Here is a 19514-nt window from a genome sequence, read left to right as displayed (position 1 = left end):
CCACTTATTTATATCTTTTTGTGCTTCTCCAGAGAAATGCCAACATGACAAGCATTTGCTTGTAGAAGTTCAACCCTCCCTCTCCGCCCCGCCCCCACTGATATCTCAAAGAACACAGTGAGTTTGGAGCATTCAGATTGCATTTCAAACTCAAGGTCGACTCTTGTGCCCGTGAAAAATACCAGGAGGGCTGAATAAAGGAATGCCCTCCACGTTTCACCCAGCGCCAACGAAATTATGCGTTTCTTAAAGCTGTGTTTCGACCACCTGGCTTTAGTTAAATCTGGTTCTCAGGTGCAGTGAGTTGATGTCCACAGCCCCGTCACCAATAACTCCGCAAAACGCGCGCATTTTTGCTCCTGTCGCGCGCCCGTGTCTCGCCGTTCCCGAGCCTGGCTTGACCCCACTAGGGTGTCTCGGGGAAGTTGACCTGGGCCCTCAGCTGCCGTGTCGCTTCGGCCTCCGCCATAAGGCCACTGAGACTGCGAGCCAACTAAGCGCCTAGAAAATTGGCCAACTCTCTACCAGCTGGCCGGCCATTCAGCCAGACATCCAACAAGCGAATGAGTCCAGTCAGCTTTCTGGGTTGCGTACTTTAATGAAATATGTATAGAACACCATGTGGCCTAAAATCTGCCTCACTAATAATTTAGTGTTGATCAAGGCTGTGCTAACAAAGTTCTCGAAGGCAGTAGATTCCCATTAATTGGGACCGAAGCAATGCTGCGTCGCACGGATTCTTAATGAAGAGCCATTTATATTTTATGAACGCGCTTGACTTCATCGCGACGCTGGGTGAGGTGCGATGGTAGGGAGATGGTGGCAGCGGGGGGGAGGGGAGGGGGTGGAATCCCACGCTCTTAATCGATAATGCTGCGTAGTAATATTTAGAATAGCCTTAGAACAAAAAATACACGTGCATAAATAGAGTATCCCGCAAGTACCATCACGAGTACCAATTACATTTTTGTGCCTTTCGTTGCCGCACCGTTGTTTCCAATATTATTAGACTGCAAACTCATCGCTGTGGTCATTTGTAAGCAAGAAAACAGCAGTGCAAGCGGTAAAAGAGGAATGCCACCAACAGTGTGTACAATATTTTAATTAAAAGAATAAACTGAACAAGATTAATGTTGAAATTGTGTAATAATTTGCAGGCCTTTGTTACTCCACTGCTGGATGAAGGCCTCCTAAAGCTGTGCCAAGCATGGGGAATGTTTAACCATACTTCACCTGGTCAGTGAGGGTAGATTAAGTGGGTGAGGACCGGGTTTTGTTCACATATCGCTCGCCACTGATGTTAACTATTTTCGGGTGTATAGGCGGAATCATAGTGCAGTGCGCTAATCTCTGCGTCACTGCCACCGTCACTATAGTGTATGTGTATACACTCAGAGGTGTCGTTTCAGCCAGAGCTATCCACATTGTAAAGGAAGTGGGGGGTTGGTGGTCCCAGAAAATATACCACGGTAAATTAAGCCCTGTATACACTACACCGAATGCTGTTGGCTCTTGAGCTAAAAATCTAAAATAAATAAAAAGCTCACCAGCATGAACAGATGCACAATTATAATGCCATATTTAAACATCTCTGGAGTCGGTGAGAGTGAAGGGCTGAACATGGGCTGGTGGTTGCGATGTGCCCACTGGTATTTGTGTGAAAGCGGCGGGGAGCATCGGTGGCAGCACCCTTTTGAATTGAGCTGATGAATCCTGCTGTACAGTACAGAGGTTTTTTTCTTTCACAAAATAAAGAATTCACCTCCGTGAATATTACAATTTACAATGCTGCAATTTTTGGGGGACTCTGCCGTGCATCTATGACCCATTGGCCTCTACAAAAAAGCGAGGAACTTTCAGCATTAATATTTTTTTTTGCAAGTGGACTATAGCCTATTCTAAATTTCTGAGTTTATGTATTTTGTAATGGCTCAGTCACCAATTTTAAAAAAAATGTACACGCAGTTTAGTCTGTAATTAGCTGCTCCCTCTTAGTTTTTGCCAGTTGGCAGTTCACCTTCCTGGAGGCACAGGGATGCATCAGGGGAATTCACAGACGATCTGCGGTGACATCACACTCGCATCACCCGCACTGCGGGTCCCTGCAAACGGCGCTGATTCTGACGTTCAAGCTGGGCACCTGCTGCACCAGCCAATGCATCGCGCAGTCATTGTTTCAGTGGGAAGGGTCAAGCGGCCCAGGATATGATGCACAATACGTGCAGGCTTGCCTGGAACGATTTCAGGTAGATCACACTTGTCTTTGTGAGACCACCTCGGGACTGCTGACAGACAACTGGGCATGTAGGACAGTGGCTGTAAGTGATTAGAGCCATGTGCTCTGGAGGCTTAGGTGTTGGCACACACGTGGTACCTGTTATGAGCGATGCGTGAAAGCTGCGGTGAGGTACACGGTCACGCTTGGTGATGCTGTCATTGACAGCAACTCCACCAACTCTGCCACTCTGCAGGCTCGGGAGAGCCGTATTCATAATACGGACGACAACACGCACCAGGGTGAAATCCTCAGCTGTTCAAATTCAAATATACCAATGTAAAATGTCACGTGAATTAATAATTGCGTCATAATAATGGACTGGAAGGAAGGAAGCGAGTGATATCAAAGTGTGGTGGCATTTACAGCCGGAATGACCTTTTGACCTTGGCTTGATTATTAACAATGTGTATATTCCACATAAACTATGAAAAAAATATTTTCCCCATCAAAACTGTACTTTGTTTATATAACCGAAGGAAACAATAAAGTAGGCACTAAAACAACAACATCAATAACCATTTAAAATCCTTAATTTAAAGCCAAATGAGATTAAACGTGCAGAATAATAATCACTTTGTAACAGCAATTGCATAGTAATAAAGCAGATATTCCCACCCAAAAAACGAGCAATGTTTCCCACTGCACCACATCAGGCGAGCACTTACGCGGGTCGCCCGAGCGATGGTTGTTAACCGGTGTGGACAGCGAGCTGTCAGAGTGAGCCGCCTCATGGGATTACAGCGCTCGCTGTTTCAGCACATTTACAGCTGCCGTCCATGGGCCCTCTTGAGGCTTCGTCTCGTAATCCTGACCACTTGCACGCAAGATGTCTCCGCACAGACCACACGGATAACTGCAGATTTGTCCTCATTTGGCCAGTTGGTAAGGCAAGGGCTGGTGATGCGATGTCGAGCTTGGCTTTCCAGGTGGCCCTGGGTCAGAGCCGTGGGTGGCTTTTGCTGGGCCAAAAATGGTTGGACCAATCCAGGGGTTTGCACGGAGACAGTGGCCGAGTGCTGCAGCCGAGGGAACTGCGAATGCTGTCCGTGTTTGGCTGGCATGTAAAGCATGGCAAGTAGACCAATGTCTAGCTGGCTTTCCAGGTGGCCCTGGGCTAGAGCCATGGGGGGGTGGGGAGGGGGGCAAATATGCCACTGTTCTTCACTAATTTTCACAGGGGGAGGGGGGGTAGCACTTTCGCAGATAAGACATGATAAGTGTGAAGGTCCGCCACACATTTGGAACCATTGGTGTTTGACAGCACGATGGGGTGTTTTCACTATTTCTGTACTGTCGGGGGGCCGTACGTAAGGGGCCACACTCAAGGCCACCAGTGGCCGCCAGTGACTCGCAGGCCTTGCAATAAAGAACGCTGTATTAGGCTAACAAACGTGCAATATGCCAGCTGACTGTGTGGTGGTTTTTTGAACGTCTTCATGAAGATAACAGTTACATTGATTATGAACAGCTTTGAAATTCTGATAAATGTAGACATTTGTTTCCCGGCCAACTATCGTAAGTGGGCGAAGCAGTCTTTGGCACCCGGTCTCTAATTTGCTTAAGCCACACGTAGTCTTTGTTGTTTGCCTTATTGCTGTGGTGTCTCCCGAGGGTACAGTAATTGAACAATTCCTCATTAAATATTCTAAGTGGTTTTTCTCGCACTCCGCATGACAGATACGGTTCCCATGCCACAGCTCTCCGTGTCATGTGCCACGCTCGCAGGGCCTTGAGTCATGCACATTTTTTTTCCCAAGCAGCATTGCCAAGTTCCCGAATTGCTAAGACACTGCGTTTCACACATTTGCATGTTATCACACGTTTTGTACTTGTAAAGTTCAGTGCATTCTACTTCAGCACAACTGCAATTATATATAACAAATCTTGTCACTGTTGTTTGACAGCTGATCTGAGAAGCAGTCATAAAATGTTCTCGACGTGACTACAAGTAGGGCAGAAAGACATCCCATACTACAGCACTCTCAATAATAATGCCCTTCTTCTTGGTTCTTTCGGTAAAGTCACGTAGAAGGGAAGTAATAAAATAATAAAAATAAAATTAAAAAGAAAACATAATAAATTATGTTTTATTTTTAAAAAATAAACATAATAAATTATGTTTTATTTTTAATTGTATTTTTATTATTTTATTACTTCCCTTCTACGTGACTTTACCGAAAGAACCAAGAAGATGAATCCCTGCAGTCACGAAAGCTTTAAATCGAAAAATAATGCCCTTGATTCCCAATACTCTTTTCATTGAGGGTCCTGTGGAATTCGGATGCTTGGCCACGTCCATGAATGAGTGTTTGGCGTGTCTTGGGAAACCAGAGATGCGAGAGAAACCCCACTCATGCAAGATGAGATGATACTCAAAGGGCTTTGCACAGATGTATTCGAGCATCCCGTTTCTGTACTTCCATCTCCTGGCCACCTTGACGCCCATCTCCTGGCCACCTTGCAGCTCATCTCCTGGCCACCTTGACACCCATCTCCTGGCCAAATACACCCACGCTTTCAACGTGAATCATCATGACAACAACTTAGGGCACACTGGCCTATTTATTTAACAGGTGGGAGACAATGCGACTAATGTAAGAAAATGAGTCATCAACAATATAATCATCATCAGTTGAAACGTCTTAAAATGTAATAAACGGCTGGATTTTCTCCTCAACATTGAAGATGTTTATGAGGATACTCCCGAAGCCATTGATCAGTCTACCAACTTCAATATAGTATCACCCCCCACTCCTCTTCCCCCAATGATACAAAAACTAATTATGTCAAGATAATAATATGAATTGATTTTGTTCATCACTCATGGAGCCCGAAACCGCATTTCATCGAGGCCGATTCAGAACCACAAGTCGAGTAGCAACACATTTATTTTGAAAGTTTCATTCATCTGAGCTCCGGGAGAGGTGTTTTGCCTCCTGCTGCGCTTACAATATTACAATGATGTGTTGAATCGGATTTGATTAAACCACATCGAATCAAACGTTTGGCTACAAAAACACAATGTGACGGGACTGTCAGATATTGTTCGTCAACCGCATTACTTTACGAGCAAAGTTTCGAGTGCGGCTGTGCACCGTAAGACACAACCCGTTCGGTTAGCGTAAATCTTTGCCGCTCTGAGATTCCTCCCCGCCGTTGTCAGAGTTCAACCGGTTGATGGAAATGTCGTCGGTTGCTGGCGTTCTCAAAGTTCAGAGGGGCGGACGTCGGAAGCATATGCCTTTATTTTTTAAATCCTTTATATTAAGTTCGCTTGCTTGCTTTCTTAGGACCGTGCAAATCTTTCGGTCGTTTTTTAACCCACTTCCCGTGATCCAATCGAGCTGACATTTTGCACACAGACTCGTTGTGCGTGACAATTAATGTTCGTGAAAAAATTTTTCCTAAATTTTACACTTTTTAGGACAAAAATATTATATTTAATTACCAATTTCTTAATGGTGCAATGCAATCATCTGACCCATAGGTGGCAGCCATCTCAAGCCAGAGGACGAGAGGACTCTAGCCGCCACGCATATACAGGATTTATAGTGAAAAACTTTGTTTTTACGGGTTATACTTATGTAATATTCACTTCAGTTTTGCATTGCTTCGAGCAATCACAATTGTAGGAATCGGCTCCGTTGACAGTTCGCAAGCACTGCATTGGCGATTCCCAGTGAACCAGTTTCAACCCATGGCCGTGCACAAACCATTCACTGACGGCTGCTTGTATCTGAAGCCTTGTCCAACCCCCCCCCCCACAGGTCAACGTAGCCTAAAATGCGTACTGTACTTTGTGAGATGTGTCCACATCCACAGTGAAGAAAATATATTTACTGTACGTTGAACTTCCTTCGCACCGTACGTAGCCAACCACCGTGCTAATCGAAGGTGCGATTACAGGTGGCCAGGAAAAGAGTAGTGCCGTACAATGCAAATCGGAGTGCTTCACAGATGCTCGCTGACAGCACATTCGCCTCGAGTGATAGTAAAGTTGCAGCCCTGCAATTCCTCGCTTTTATTCAACTGCCAGAAGGAGGGACGAGGGAACTCCCGAGAGAGAGCCTCGTCTCGAAGCGATATTTTGCGGCTATTCTAAACTATAATAAGGGGGGGGAGGTTGGTGAGATCGCGTAAATATGAATGTGTCTTCTTGGTTCTTTTGGTAAAGTCACGTAGAAGGGAAATAATAAAATAATAAAATAAAACATAATAAAATAATTATCACGACGTTTCGGCCACAACGCAAGCAGCCGTCCTCAGGTGAAGACCAGGTCTGTCGGGGAGACAGCGTCTGAATGAAACACCACCACGCTTGGAGCGTATATTTAAGCTGGGTTGGAAGGGGGAGAGCGCCTTGACAAAATAATTTGCATATCAAGAGGAATTTAGCATATTTATGGGAAATGCAGATATGTGATTAGTACTACTTGTGGAATGCGTAGGAGGTGGGCGGGGGGTTTGAAAGTCATATTATGCCCGTGCATTATGCAGGATTAGCAGAATATGAATGTGTCGTTAAACCCACCGCCACCTGACACAGTCAATTAGTAAGGTTTGTTGCGTAAACAAAATGTGCCAATTAGTTACTGCAGCACACCGGTGTGTTGGAAAGTATTTTTACCGAATTGTAACGGGGGGGGGGGGGGCACAATATTGTGGATTGTGGAGGCCAGTCATTTGAACAGCACACATCACAGGGGGTTGCGACAGGGGGGGGGGCTGGGGGGACATTAAGGAAGGAGAGGAGGGTGGGGAGGTTGGAGACTCGTTGCCAAGAACAACCCTCACCACGAGAACATGGTGATGGGAAGACACAATGAGAGATGAGACAAAGGGAGGGAAAGAAATCGGGGGAGAGAGCGAGACGAGAGGCGAGACAAAGGGAGAGGTGAGCTGGAGAGTGGAGAGGAGAAACATTAGACACAGAGGCAGAGGGAGGCACAACAGGAAAACAACAGGAAGACTGGAAGCGATGCACTGGGACAGAGAGGCGCGAGAGACCTTAGAGACACGGAGGGAAAGAGACAAAAGGGAGGCAGAGAAATAGCAAAAGAGCAACAAAGAGACATAAGGAGAGAGACACAGACAGACACATAGGGGGATATGGAGGAACATTGGAAGAGACTTTACCAGTTTATTGAAACAATATAGAAATAATACAATTCAGCTTTAAATTCGAATTTAATCAAAAACATAATTATTTCTTTCGTATTTGGCCAAATTGAAACGAACATTTGTATTCGGTGTACTCCTGGCCTAGATTTACAACTCAACCAGAAAATGTGTGGTGGCCAGCTATGACCGTGGCACCTAAGTGAGACTCTAAGCACTGGCCAAAATCATTGACAAGCTACGTGTGAATCAGGCCAACCTTTAACAACCCACACTCACCAGCATGGTGAAGCATGGTTAAACACCCCCCCCTCCCATTACTGACACGGTATGAGGAGACTTATAGCTATTGATCATTTGCATAATTGTTATTGTTACAACTCAAACGACACTCACCACTTTCAGCATTAACAATGGCTTATCATGGGGGGGAGGGGAATAGATATAATAGGCCAACGTTTTGGGCAATGGCCCTGCATCAGAGCAGAGCAGAGAGAGAGAGAGAAAGATATCGCAGAGAGGTTGACTCGATTGTAGTTAGTGGTCGTAATTTACACCGTAAGGCAGCGGCGCTAATTGCGCACGTGGCGAGCATTGTTTATCCTGCGCCCCACTGGTCACGTTGTCCCTTGTTTTATTTACCGAGAGAGTGTCCTTACACGTGTCGGATGTTCAGCAAGGAAATTGTCGTGCAATTATTGCCCCGTGTTTTGATTAAGAAGATGCGTGTTTTTTTTTAAGGTGGCATCGATCTTGTATTATTTAGCTTAGTATATCGCTTGGCAGCTCGATTGTGGTGCTGCAGTCAAACGTGTCCAATCATTAGTGTCCATCTTCTGACTCTTGAAATCTCAACAACAAGAGCAACGTTGCTGTAATGTGTGACTGCCTACAAGGAACCTCTTGATACACCCTGCTGATTGCCTAATAGTGTAGACCGTAAAAAGCTTGTATCTGCAATGTTGTGATTGGCCAATGCTGTGCCTATAATAAGCCGCCCGTCAAAAGACGTTTCTTCTGATTGCCTAATGCCATAGTGACTTATTCATTTACAGCACCTGCCCTCTGATCCTTTCTCCTCTCTTAACCCTTTTTTTTATCCTGCGGAAGGTTGACCCCTCATCACTGACCCCTACCCCAACCTCACTTCTCTCTCCGGCACACAGCATCCCTTGGAGGAGTCCACTACCCCGGTCTTCACGGTTTGTCCCGCTTAATCAACATCAAACTGCGTCTTGCCTACCCTGCTCCCCACGACCTTCTCGCCCATCTCCCCTTCTCATTCCCCGCCTCGCCTTCTGTTCCTATACAGCAAAACAGCACACGTCTCCTGTTATAGCTTGCATAGGCTGTTGGGGCAAGTGCAGTTCGCGAGCACCTATTCGGGGCAATTCTTTGATGCGTTTGCAGTCGTGCACAAGCATAATTAATTAATTTAAAAAATCTACGGAAATTATTGATCTGCCATGAAGGCAGGCCAATTCCCAAAATGTTGCCTATTCTACGAGTTTATTTATATATTTTAATGCAGTGTTGTTGACCTATTAACGCCAGCATGATGCACAAGGGAGTGGTGGGGAGAGCAAACCACGCCCGGCTGCCTGTCTCCACAGCGAAGATGTTTGCATACCGCGACCATTATATTATTCATGCAAGGCTGAGTGGATCTAGCAGAGGTCCAGGACCTGTTTAAGATATTCACTGGTGACGTTGTTAAGCGTGGTCGAGAATTGAACTCAGGTTGCCAGGTTTATAGTGAGGCCCGCGAGACGCCACGACACCACTTCATCCAGCACGCGTACAATCACGCCCACGGAAACCAACGAGATCCCCCATTTAGCAAAGGCAGACCTTCGGCACAAGGGGATTAGTGCGCACCTATTAAGGATGCGTAGAGCACGTGGCTCATAAAGGATGTGGTGTGGCCTGTATCACGAGCTAATATCTCTATTTGCACACTCGTTTAAAGCCGAATTGACCTAGAAGCCCAGGGCAAGTTCCGATTTAATTTGCTACGACCTTAACCATTGCTGGGAATCGAACCCAGGAGGTGGCCAGGATTGTAGTGCAGTGCCCAACCTACTTCGCCACCACTGTACGCATATGATGCTCTCTCTCTCATGTACTGTGCTCACTTCTTTTTTGTCCATCTACAGCTGAATGATGGCATTCTCGTGCTCTGTGGAGCATGGGCGTTATTTAACCATATACTTCATCCAGCTGACCAGTGTGGGTAGGTGAAATGTATACTCTTAGTTCTTTCGGTAAAGTCACGTAGGTAAAAAAATGAAATTAAAATTAAGAAGAAATAAAATAATGATGCAGCAAATCTGGCTGTGACGGTCCCACCTGATGACGGAGACTTGTGTTGCCTCCGAAACGTCGTGATTTTATTATTTTATTTGTTATCAATTTTAATTTCATTTTTTTACCTACGTGACTTTACCGAAAGAACTAAGAGTATGAATCCTTGCAGTCACGAAAGCTTCAAATCTAGAATTAGGTGAAATTGGGCAGCTTACACATGGGCGCATTGAAATACAGCACAATAGTCTCTTATAGCCCATCAAAAATGTAACCTCTGCAAAGCTTGCGAGCAATATAAATCCGCATCCATGATGCAGGTTAACATGCCCAGAATAGGAATTGAATTCGTAAAGTCCTTCAACTGTCAAAATGTGCGTGGTGAAGCCAGCGTCAGAACTGATCCGTCAACAGTAAACTCCGGTCGAAGGGAAGCATCGCAGAGGTCAATAGACGGGTCTTCAGTAACAAAACCTTGGATTGGTTTGCTCAGTTCTCCGAGCTTGATTGCGAGATGTCCCTGCAGGAGCTCACCGTTGTGATATAGCAACGCACAGCGGGGAGGCTGGGTGGGTTGCTCTTTTATCTCGCCTCTTGCCCGCGTGAGCGGTGTGTCGGAGACTTATGAATGATGCTATCGGGCATCTGATGACAGCTGCCCTTCAGGAACAACAGGAATCGGGGAGTGACGATCACAGCGGCGAGCGGAGCGTCGGGCTGCTAAAACAACGGCCGTTTCGCAGCGGCGTGGAGCACAGTTGCGGCGCATCTGTTGACCCGTTGCGGCTGGGTCTGACCCGTCACCTCCTACCAGCGAGCCTCCACTTAGCCCACATGGCCGCGAGGTGCACCTAACCCGGCGCAAGTGCTTTTGGCAATGTCACTCACCCCCCCCCCCCCACCACCACCATTTGTTATCGAATGGCAGTTGTCGTTCTTGTTGTGAGTGGCACACACAAAGAGAAAACCTGCCCGTAACCAGGCCCGAGTGTTATTGCGGCAGAGCCCTGTGAGGTGTGGCCCTTTGAGAGACGGACACTTGGTCTAGAGAGGGACCCAATTAAACAGAGGCTCTCATCAGAGGCTGCGTGGGGACTTGAGGCTGCGTCGCCTTGCCACGACCGCATCCGGCTCACCGCCTCCGTTTTGTTCGCACCTGATGCACACGATTTGGATGCCAAGGGGTGGCCAGTGTTGGGCATGCTGCTCGTATTGCCAATCGTGTGGGGGGTACAAAAGAAAGAAACAAACAAAAAACGGGACGTATCGTGGGAAGAAGACGATCTCGAAACAAGGAAGTGTGAAGAAACCCCATCTAATGGCACGGCATTGTCTCGAGCGGTGCGTCGTTGTGAAATTGACGATAGCCAGGGAGGGCTTTTGCCGTCACGGGAAAACTTACAGATTTAACCAGGGCAGCTACCTCAACAAGAGGACAATCCTGAGAATACCAGAGAATACCAGCCCCTAACCCAAACCCTCACCCAAGGGGGCTGAGCACTCCCTTGCCGTTCCCGTTGGCTTGGTCTGCTGGAAGGCCTCTCTCGGCTCTGCACGGGCTTGTTGAGCACTCTTGGGAGATTTCCCTGGACAGCTACCACGAAACTAAACTAAAATGGGACGGTCCTGGTAAACCCGGGACGGGTGGCAACCGTGGATGGGACGATTCTTTGAACCCACAAGAGCCGGAGCTTTTGGCGAGATTTTCTCTCGGCGCGCAGTCCGTCCACGCAGGATTTTTTGTGTTTTTTTTGCATGCGAGAGGGAGAGAGAGATAGGGAGGCATGGAGATGATCCTTTCTCTAGTGGACATGCTGTTATTACTTGCGATATGCTTGAAAGGGCGCAGAGCAGCATGTAATTACAGGGGTCTGTAACACCATTATGAATAAAATTACATGCGTGCCCCCGTGTAAACAGACCGATCAAAAGGGGGGGGGAGGTCATAGTGAAATGCGTGCTTCTGCGGTGTATCTCAGTGATAAAATATGTTTTTGGTCAATTTTGATTGCGTGGCACAAACGCTAATTGTAATTAGCTTGCGAGGAATCTCTCCTCTCTCCTCTTCTCTCCCCCCGACAGAATAATGAACGCGATGTCACATGTGATGCTCGCTCGACCCCTGGTGGCGCTGATGCTCATTACAGCTCACCTTGCACAGGTAACCCCCCCCCACCACCCCCGGTCAACAGGCAGAAATGTTGAGACGGACCCCTCGATTGACCCCCCCACCCCCCCCCCCCAAGGGTAATCCACATCGACGCTTCTCAAAACAAACTCGCCCTAACCGAGTTAAGCTTTGCTCCGAGTACCGACGGCCGAAAATAGGCTCGCAACAATTTCGACAAAGAAACCCGGGCAGCGATGCCAGGCAACATCGATGTCCGGGTGTGTGTGTGTGTGACCAGGTGTGTGTGTGTGTGACTGTGTGTGTGACTGTGTGTGGGGAGCGGTGGTGTAGTGGTTAGCGCGCTGCGCTATGAACCCGGGGACCTGGGTTCGATTCCCGCTCACGGCCAACACCAGTGGCGATTATCTGAACCGGTCCTGGGCCTCCCCTAGGTCTACTCAGCCTCAAATGAGTACCTGGTGCAATGTGTAAACATCAACACTAGGGAGACAAAGGCGGGCGGGCGTGGTGTTGGCCACCCACCCCCTCGTGTGCCGAGCCGGCCTTTATAGGTGCTCGCTAACAGCACTTGCCCCTATAGTCTATTAAGGCTATACGGGGGATCTGTGTGTGTGTGTGTGACCAGGGTGTGTGTGTGACCAGGGTGTGTGTGTGTGTGACCGGGGTGTGTGTGTGTGACCAGGGTGTGTGTGTGACCAGGGTGTGTGTGTGACCAGGGTGTGTGTGTGACCAGGGTGTGTGTGACGAGGTGTGGGTGTGTGACCAGGGTGTGTGTGTGACCAGGGTGTGTGTGTGTGTGTGTGACCAGGGTGTATGTGTGTGTGACCGGGGTGTGTGTGTGTGACCAGGGTGTGTGTGTGTGACCAGGGTGTGTGTGTGTGACCAGGGTGTGTGTGTGTGTGTGTGACCAGGGTGTATGTGTGTAACGAGGTGTGTGTGTGACCAGGGTGTGGGTGTGTGACCAGGGTGTGTGTGTGTGACCAGGGTGTATGTGTGTGTGACCGGGGTATGTGTGTGTGACCGGGGTGTGTGTGTGTGACCGGGGTGTGTGTAACGAGGTGTGTGTGTGACCAGGGTGTGTGTGTGTGACCAGGGTGTGTGTGTGTGACCAGGGTGTGTGTGTGTGACCAGGGTGTGTGTGTGTGACCAGGGTGTGTGTGTGTGACCAGGGTGTGTGTGTGTGTGACCAGGGTGTGTGTGTGTGTGACCAGGGTGTGTGTGTGTGTGACCAGGGTGTGTGTGTGTGTGACCAGGGTGTGTGTGTGTGTGACCAGGGTGTGTGTGTGTGTGACCAGGGTGTGTGTGTGTGTGACCAGGGTGTGTGTGTGTGTGACCAGGGTGTGTGTGTGTGTGACCAGGGTGTGTGTGTGTGTGTGTGACCAGGGTGTGTGTGTGTGTGTGTGACCAGGGTGTGTGTGTGTGTGTGTGACCAGGGTGTGTGTGTGTGTGTGTGACCAGGGTGTGTGTGTGTGTGTGTGACCAGGGTGTGTGTGTGTGTGTGTGACCAGGGTGTGTGTGTGTGTGTGTGACCAGGGTGTGTGTGTGTGTGTGTGACCAGGGTGTGTGTGTGTGTGTGTGACCAGGGTGTGTGTGTGTGTGTGTGACCAGGGTGTGTGTGTGTGTGTGTGACCAGGGTGTGTGTGTGTGTGACCAGGGTGTGTGTGTGTGTGACCAGGGTGTGTGTGTGTGTGACCAGGGTGTGTGTGTGTGACCAGGGTGTGTGTGTGTGTGACCAGGGTGTGTGTGTGTGTGACCAGGGTGTGTGTGTGTGTGACCAGGGTGTGTGTGTGTGTGACCAGGGTGTGTGTGTGTGTGACCAGGGTGTGTGTGTGTGTGACCAGGGTGTGTGTGTGTGTGACCAGGGTGTGTGTGTGTGTGACCAGGGTGTGTGTGTGTGTGACCAGGGTGTGTGTGTGTGTGACCAGGGTGTGTGTGTGTGTGACCAGGGTGTGTGTGTGTGTGACCAGGGTGTGTGTGTGTGTGACCAGGGTGTGTGTGTGTGTGACCAGGTGTGTGTGTGTGTGACCAGGTGTGTGTGTGTGTGACCAGGGTGTGTGTGTGTGTGACCAGGGTGTGTGTGTGTGTGTGTGACCAGGGTGTGTGTGTGTGTGTGTGACCAGGGTGTGTGTGTGTGTGTGTGACCAGGGTGTGTGTGTGTGTGTGTGACCAGGGTGTGTGTGTGTGTGTGTGACCAGGGTGTGTGTGTGTGTGTGTGACCAGGGTGTGTGTGTGTGTGTGTGACCAGGGTGTGTGTGTGTGTGTGTGACCAGGGTGTGTGTGTGTGTGTGTGACCAGGGTGTGTGTGTGTGTGTGTGACCAGGGTGTGTGTGTGTGTGTGTGACCAGGGTGTGTGTGTGTGTGTGTGACCAGGGTGTGTGTGTGTGTGTGTGACCAGGGTGTGTGTGTGTGTGTGTGACCAGGGTGTGTGTGTGTGTGTGTGACCAGGGTGTGTGTGTGTGTGTGTGACCAGGGTGTGTGTGTGTGTGTGTGACCAGGGTGTGTGTGTGTGTGTGTGACCAGGGTGTGTGTGTGTGTGTGTGACCAGGGTGTGTGTGTGTGTGTGTGACCAGGGTGTGTGTGTGTGTGTGTGACCAGGGTGTGTGTGTGTGTGTGTGACCAGGGTGTGTGTGTGTGTGTGTGACCAGGGTGTGTGTGTGTGTGTGTGACCAGGGTGTGTGTGTGTGTGTGTGACCAGGGTGTGTGTGTGTGTGTGTGACCAGGGTGTGTGTGTGTGTGTGTGACCAGGGTGTGTGTGTGTGTGTGTGACCAGGGTGTGTGTGTGTGTGTGTGACCAGGGTGTGTGTGTGTGTGTGTGACCAGGGTGTGTGTGTGTGTGTGTGACCAGGGTGTGTGTGTGTGTGTGTGACCAGGGTGTGTGTGTGTGTGTGTGACCAGGGTGTGTGTGTGTGTGTGTGACCAGGGTGTGTGTGTGTGTGTGTGACCAGGGTGTGTGTGTGTGTGTGTGACCAGGGTGTGTGTGTGTGTGTGTGACCAGGGTGTGTGTGTGTGTGTGTGACCAGGGTGTGTGTGTGTGTGTGTGACCAGGGTGTGTGTGTGTGTGTGTGACCAGGGTGTGTGTGTGTGTGTGTGACCAGGGTGTGTGTGTGTGTGTGTGACCAGGGTGTGTGTGTGTGTGTGTGACCAGGGTGTGTGTGTGTGTGTGTGACCAGGGTGTGTGTGTGTGTGTGTGACCAGGGTGTGTGTGTGTGTGTGTGACCAGGGTGTGTGTGTGTGTGTGTGACCAGGGTGTGTGTGTGTGTGTGTGACCAGGGTGTGTGTGTGTGTGTGTGACCAGGGTGTGTGTGTGTGTGTGTGACCAGGGTGTGTGTGTGTGTGTGTGACCAGGGTGTGTGTGTGTGTGTGTGACCAGGGTGTGTGTGTGTGTGTGTGACCAGGGTGTGTGTGTGTGTGTGTGACCAGGGTGTGTGTGTGTGTGTGTGACCAGGGTGTGTGTGTGTGTGTGTGACCAGGGTGTGTGTGTGTGTGTGTGACCAGGGTGTGTGTGTGTGTGTGTGACCAGGGTGTGTGTGTGTGTGTGACCAGGGTGTGTGTGTGTGTGTGACCAGGGTGTGTGTGTGTGTGTGTGACCAGGGTGTGTGTGTGTGTGTGTGACCAGGGTGTGTGTGTGTGTGTGTGACCAGGGTGTGTGTGTGTGTGTGTGACCAGGGTGTGTGTGTGTGTGTGTGACCAGGGTGTGTGTGTGTGTGTGTGACCAGGGTGTGTGTGTGTGTGTGTGACCAGGGTGTGTGTGTGTGTGTGTGACCAGGGTGTGTGTGTGTGTGTGTGACCAGGGTGTGTGTGTGTGTGTGTGACCAGGGTGTGTGTGTGTGTGTGTGACCAGGGTGTGTGTGTGTGTGTGTGACCAGGGTGTGTGTGTGTGTGTGTGACCAGGGTGTGTGTGTGTGTGTGTGACCAGGGTGTGTGTGTGTGTGTGTGACCAGGGTGTGTGTGTGTGTGTGTGACCAGGGTGTGTGTGTGTGTGTGTGACCAGGGTGTGTGTGTGTGTGTGTGACCAGGGTGTGTGTGTGTGTGTGTGACCAGGGTGTGTGTGTGTGTGTGTGACCAGGGTGTGTGTGTGTGTGTGTGACCAGGGTGTGTGTGTGTGTGTGTGACCAGGGTGTGTGTGTGTGTGTGTGACCAGGGTGTGTGTGTGTGTGTGTGACCAGGGTGTGTGTGTGTGTGACCAGGGTGTGTGTGTGTGTGACCAGGGTGTGTGTGTGTGTGACCAGGGTGTGTGTGTGTGTGACCAGGGTGTGTGTGTGTGTGACCAGGGTGTGTGTGTGTGTGACCAGGGTGTGTGTGTGTGTGACCAGGGTGTGTGTGTGTGTGACCAGGGTGTGTGTGTGTGTGACCAGGGTGTGTGTGTGTGTGACCAGGGTGTGTGTGTGTGTGACCAGGGTGTGTGTGTGTGTGACCAGGGTGTGTGTGTGTGTGACCAGGGTGTGTGTGTGTGTGTGACCAGGGTGTGTGTGTGTGTGTGACCAGGGTGTGTGTGTGTGTGTGACCAGGGTGTGTGTGTGTGTGTGACCAGGGTGTGTGTGTGTGTGACCAGGGTGTGTGTGTGTGTGACCAGGGTGTGTGTGTGTGTGACCAGGGTGTGTGTGTGTGTGACCAGGGTGTGTGTGTGTGTGACCAGGGTGTGTGTGTGTGTGACCAGGGTGTGTGTGTGTGTGACCAGGGTGTGTGTGTGTGTGACCAGGGTGTGTGTGTGTGTGACCAGGGTGTGTGTGTGTGTGACCAGGGTGTGTGTGTGTGTGACCAGGGTGTGTGTGTGTGTGTGTGTGACCAGGGTGTGTGTGTTTGTGTGTGTGACCAGTGTGTGTGTGTGTGTGTGTGTGTGACCAGGTGTGTGTGTGTGTGTGTGTGTGTGACCAGGGTGTGTGTGTGTGTGTGTGTGTGTGACCAGGGTGTGTGTGTGTGTGTGTGTGACCAGGGTGTGTGTGTGACCAGGGTGTGTGTGTGTGACCAGGGTGTGTGTGTGACCAGGGTGTGTGTGTGACCAGGGTGTGTGTGTGACCAGGGTGTGTGTGTGACCAGGGTGTGTGTGTGACCAGGGTGTGTGTGTGACCAGGGTGTGTGTGTGACCAGGGTGTGTGTGTGACCAGGGTGTGTGTGTGACCAGGGTGTGTGTGTGTGTGACCAGGGTGTGTGTGTGTGTGTGTGACCAGGGTGTGTGTGTGTGTGTGTGACCAGGGTGTGTGTGTGTGTGTGTGACCAGGGTGTGTGTGTGTGTGTGTGACCAGGGTGTGTGTGTGTGACCAGGGTGTATGTGTGTGTGACCGGGGTGTGTGTGTGTGACCGGGGTGTGTGTAACGAGGTGGTGTGTGTGTGTGACCAGGGTGTGTGTGTGTGACCAGGGTGTGTGTGTGTGACCAGGGTGTGTGTGTGTGACCAGGGTGTGTGTGTGTGACCAGGGTGTGTGTGTGTGACCAGGGTGTGTGTGTGTGACCAGGGTGTGTGTGTGTGACCAGGGTGTGTGTGTGTGACCAGGGTGTGTGTGTGTGACCAGGGTGTGTGTGTGTGACCAGGGTGTGTGTGTGTGACCAGGGTGTGTGTGTGTGACCAGGGTGTGTGTGTGTGACCAGGGTGTGTGTGTGTGACCAGGGTGTGTGTGTGTGACCAGGGTGTGTGTGTGTGACCAGGGTGTGTGTGTGTGACCAGGGTGTGTGTGTGTGACCAGGGTGTGTGTGTGTGACCAGGGTGTGTGTGTGTGACCAGGGTGTGTGTGTGTGACCAGGGTGTGTGTGTGTGACCAGGGTGTGTGTGTGTGACCAGGGTGTGTGTGTGTGACCAGGGTGTGTGTGTGTGACCAGGGTGTGTGTGTGTGACCAGGGTGTGTGTGTGTGACCAGGGTGTGTGTGTGTGACCAGGGTGTGTGTGTGACCAGGGTGTGTGTGTGACCAGGGTGTGTGTGTGTGTGTGTGACCAGGGTGTGTGTGTGTGTGTGTGACCAGGGTGTGTGTGTGTGTGTGTGACCAGGGTGTGTGTGTGTGTGTGTGACCAGGGTGTGTGTGTGTGTGTGTGACCAGGGTGTGTGTGTGTGTGACCGGGGTGTGTGTGTGACCGGGGTGTGTGTGTGACCGGGGTGTGTGTGTGTGACCAGGGTGTGTGTGTGTGACCAGGGTGTGTGTGTGTGACCAGGGTGTGTGTGTGTGACCAGGGTGTGTGTGTGTGTGTGACCGGGGTGTGTGTGTGTGTGACCGGGGTGTGTGTAACGAGGTGTGTGTGTGTGTAACGAGGGGTGTGTGTGTGACCAGGGTGGGTGTGTGTGTGACGGGGTGTGTGTGACCAGGGTGTGTGTGTGTGTGTCGAGGTGTATGTGTGTGTGACGGGCTGTGTGGTTGTGTGTGACCGCACCGATGCCCATCGAGCGTTTCGACGGCGAGCGGTGGCGGCGGCGGATTTTTATTTCTCGTGCGAGCGGTCTCGCGAATGCCTTTTTCACAGCCTGAGGGAGGCAAGAATGGATGGCGCGCGTGCGGCTCAGTGGCCGCTCATTAATCTTGCTCATGGCGGGAAATCATTAGGTAATAACGAGCTGGGATGGCAGGGTCCGGTCTGGGCCTGCCTGGCGGACCCTCAGGGGGGGGGTAGGGGGAGATGCTGGTTAAGGGGGGGTCGGGTTAGGGGTGGGGGGGGGCTCACGGGGCCCCTCTGCGCCCACGCGACGTTTTTCTTCGAGCCTCTCAGCACCGGTTCCCCGCCTCAGTAAACTTAATTACCAGCTCCCTCCCACTCCCCTGTGTGGGAGGGCGTCGTCGTCTCTATCCTTTGCTCAGTGCGTCTCTAAGCGACAGCTCCATTCGTCTTGCCAAGCTCACTCACCTGCCTCCCAGTAAACTATTTCATTTGTTCGCCGGATTTTTTTTTTCTTCTTCCACGTTCATCGGTGCTTCGTCCAATGTTGGGATGGTTGTTTTTTTTTTCATTCCACTCGTCTTGTTTTGTTTCATTAGAATGGGATGAAGTGGAGCGATTCGTTTGATGCCACGTCGTATATATATATATTTATTTTTGGTACCGTGATGGAAATGCACACCTATTGCTGCCTCGGGGCCGTCCATAAATGACGTCACGCACCTAGGGGGGGAGAAGGTCAGACATTTGTGACGATGTGTGACGAGGGGGGGGGGGGGTGAGAAATGTGACGTCACATCAAAATGCGCAACTTTAAATAAATATCGACAACACGTTCCACTTAATTAAATATACTTTTTAATAAATGTTTTCTCCTACAACATCAGAGTGCAGCGCCACATTAAATACGCACTACAATGGCAATAGTTTAACGCGATTTGAAGCATGTTTTATTTTTTTTGAGGGGGGGGGGGGCAGAGCTTTGTGACGTCATATTTGAGAGGGGGGGGGGGTCTGACTTTTTGTGACGCCGTGTGACGAGGTGGGGGGGGGGTAAAAAATCGTCAAAAATCGCGTGACGTCATTTATGGACGGCCCCTTACTTCTTCAGTGTCTCGTGTGGCATTTGAGAAGGCAACTGGCAGGACGTCGTGACCGTGCGTTGAGTCTGCTGATGCGTTCGATGGCATCAGAAGTTGCTTGATGGACAGCTTTCGTACCTCCCTGTGTTAACGTTTATCATGGGAAGTGGGCCGTCGTCTGTCGCTACAACGCGTAGGTGAATGTATCTATTGTAAGATGGTATACGCTCATAAGGAATGAAGG

General features: G+C 50.4%; 1 long non-coding RNA gene across 4 annotated transcripts in view; it reads left to right on the top strand.

Annotated features, from left to right (window-relative positions):
- LOC144937013 (uncharacterized) overlaps nucleotides 1-19514 on the top strand; it is a 106129-nt gene that overhangs the window by 41420 nt on the left and 45195 nt on the right. For all 4 annotated transcript variants that reach the window (XR_013637550.1, XR_013637547.1, XR_013637549.1 and 1 more), the window contains exon 2: nucleotides 11783-11861. This is a non-coding gene — a long non-coding RNA (uncharacterized LOC144937013). The remainder of the gene's footprint in view (nucleotides 1-11782; nucleotides 11862-19514) is intronic.

Source organism: Lampetra fluviatilis, chromosome 18, assembly GCF_964198595.1.
Source record: "Lampetra fluviatilis chromosome 18, kcLamFluv1.1, whole genome shotgun sequence".
Classification (NCBI taxonomy): domain Eukaryota; kingdom Metazoa; phylum Chordata; class Hyperoartia; order Petromyzontiformes; family Petromyzontidae; genus Lampetra; species Lampetra fluviatilis.
This window is presented reverse-complemented; position numbering and strand designations above follow the sequence as displayed.